At 46.4% G+C, this 2,957-nt stretch overlaps 1 pseudogene; it reads left to right on the top strand.

Annotated features, from left to right (window-relative positions):
• The first annotated feature begins 605 nt into the window (after nucleotides 1-605).
• LOC116641318 lies at nucleotides 606-1,262 on the top strand (annotated as a pseudogene).
• The last annotated feature ends 1,695 nt before the right edge of the window (nucleotides 1,263-2,957 follow it).

Below are 2,957 nucleotides of genomic sequence, written 5' to 3' on the forward strand. Positions count from 1 at the left end.
CCATTCATTCAACTAAGCCTACAAAGTACCTGCTAAGTGCCAAGCACTGTCCTGGCTACTGGGATTACGGCAGGGAACGAGCAGACGAAAATCCTGGCCGTTACGGCCCTTACTTAGAGTTCTTGTGGGGAGCTGTAATTCCAAAGACCACAAAATTGAAAAAGCCTGAATTTCTCCCGGCTCTTGATTGTTTCCATTGCTACAGTGAATGAAAGGATGGGTTCGCCCGAGGGCTGTGCTGAGTCTGAGTCCGTGCAAGGTTAGCTGGCCTCGTACTTCCCAAGGGGCCCAAGGGAAGGACACTGGCTAACAGACTGCTTGGCAGAGGCCATAGTATCACGATTCGTTATTGCCTGCCCAGGATTTCACACGAATACGCCCTCCGCTTCCTATATGCTAACACACTTCTCAAACAACCTAAGATCTCAAAGCAGAAGTACTGCATCTCCTCAGACTGCTGCCTCAGCCTTGTCGTCTCTTCCCTTGTCCCCGTTCCCAAAGGCATACCCTTCCCCGAACCCCGCACCTGGGGCATGAACTTCCTGTCCGAAGACTATAAAGACCGACTAGTGTGAAAATGAAAAACCAAGAACTGATGGCTTGGTCTCAAAATACCCACCAGTCTATTATTTCAGGGGAGTTCATTTCAGAAGGAAAATGGGTCAAGCTTGGGAAAAACAACTCACATGGCTCCTTACTGGTACAGCAAGAGGCTGGGACACCGTGAAACACACACCAGGAGAGGACAGTCAGCTGGTGGTGTGGGGTGGTTCCATGGCTGCGAAGAACTCACTCTTCGTGATGAATGTATCCGGCAAAGCCGTTCCAGCCACCAGTGGGGAGGCTTATGCCTTGAACTCCCCGCAGGTGTCATAGCTGACGATGGAAGCCCAGAATCTGCAGCTTCTCTTCAGGAGCTTGAGGAAGACACTGGCTGTGAAGGTGACCTTGCTGAAAGGATGGATCCAGGTCTGTCACACTGTACTGATCACACATGGTGACAAGAACTACTAATGGAGATGAGGCTGAAAACGTTTAAGTCCTAAGCCAAAACCAGGGGATGGAGCATTTGTGGAAATGATTTCTTTACCAAGGAATGACCTGCTGAAGAGACCCAATACTCTGGTGGCTGAAGGACATCCAATAATGGACGCCAGCAGCTGTTCCTGGGATCTGGCACAAACCATGCAAATGCGAAGCTGTTTGAAGTGCCCTTCCTGGAACTGGAAGGCCAAAGGACAGAGGCCATATGTTTTTTGTAAATGAGACCACCAGACCTCCTTCACTAAGACTCTGTGTTCCGCTTAGTTTCACATAGATTTGAAATGAGCTTTTTCATAAAATAAAAGCAGCACAGAATGCAATCAATCAATCAATCAACAATTTGCCGAGGTACCTCTTTTCACATCTTAACTTCTCTGGAATTGAGGGGTGTCTTAGAAGCCATGGTCTCTCCTGGGTGCAGTCTGCAGGGTATGGTAGTGATGGGGACATTGTCTACAATACACACTTGGGCATGGCTGTTTATGTTTTCAGCATTTCAGTTGAATTATGAGCATTGCTACTGCATGTGTTGAGTTATTTGTTATTTGTAACAGCTTCCTGGTTCTTGCTTGAAACATTCTGTTGACATCTGCTGCTAAGATCATCTTGCAGAATGGGTGCCAGTGACAGGAAAGAAAGTCTCCCAGATAGGGGAGGGAGCAGGTGAGGCATGCATAGGGGAGAGCTTCTTTGGGAAATGCTGCTTGGCTCATCCTACGATGGAACAGGGGCTGGTTTTGCTTGGAAAAAGCCTCAGTGATAAGAAAACATTGGGTTCTAGCTTAATTGGTAGGTTTTTCTTCAATCGTATACGAGGTGTCTTACAATCAAGGGCCACTTGGAGTCGATAAAATACAAATTATTATGCTCACTTTATAGATGAGAAAGCTGAGACACAATCATGTGAATTAAGTTGCTGCAAACCCCACAGCTAGTAAGTGGCAGAGCCAGGATTTTCTCCTGAACTGTGCAGTTGATTTAAGGTCTAAACACTCAGGTAACCCTCGTACTATACTATTCTTTGGTACTCATGCAGCTGATCAAGGAAGGCTATTGTGATTTACTCCAATTAGCCAACCAACTGAGTCATTGGGTGCCCCATATATTGGGGACAGGTCCAGCAGTGAGCAAGGACTTGGAGCTACCCTCACGGAGTGCATAACTTAATAAGGGACTAGGTCTTAATTACATAACAGGAATAAATGGAAAGTTGCCACATGCGGTAACAGAAAGGAGAACCATAGAGTGCTATTTAAATATAAAATGAGGGGCCCCTTTTCCTTTTTTTTTTTTTAAAGATTTTATTTATTTATTAGAGAGAGTGTGCTAGAGTGAGCATGAGCAGGGGTAGGCAGAGGGAGCATTAGACTCCCTGCTGAGTGCAGAGCCTGACTCAGGCTTGATCCAATGACCCTGAGATCACAACCTGAGCCAAAATCAAGAGTCGGACACTCAACTGACTGAGCCATCCAAGCACCCCAAGGGGCCCCTTTTCAATCTGGGAAATCAGAGAAGGCTTCCTGGAAGAAGACTCCTTTGAGTAAAGGTAAATAGGCAAAAAGGTGGGAGGGAAGAACATCCCAGCAAGAGGAAACATGTGAAAAAGGCCTTGTGGTGGGGAAGAGGTTAGCACCTTCTCAAACTAGAAAGAAGCCAGAGTGGCTACAGTGAGTGTGTGTGCGTGTTCACACATGCACACACAGATGGGGGCCAGAGTGTTCTGGGAGGAAGGTAGAGAAGTAGGTTGGGGTAAGATCATGCAGAGCCCTGTAGCCATGTTAGGATTTAAGTCTTCATCCTGAAAGCAGTGATATTCTCCCAGAGTCTCATTGTCCTATATTGTTCCCTAGCTCTATTTCAGTAAATCTGAAACTGTCTCAAAGTCTGATTCATTCTCTATGGGTGAGAATAAT

Source organism: Phoca vitulina, unplaced genomic scaffold (assembly GCF_004348235.1).
Source record: "Phoca vitulina isolate PV1807 unplaced genomic scaffold, GSC_HSeal_1.0 scaffold21, whole genome shotgun sequence".
In the NCBI taxonomy this organism is placed as follows: Eukaryota; Metazoa; Chordata; class Mammalia; order Carnivora; family Phocidae; genus Phoca; species Phoca vitulina.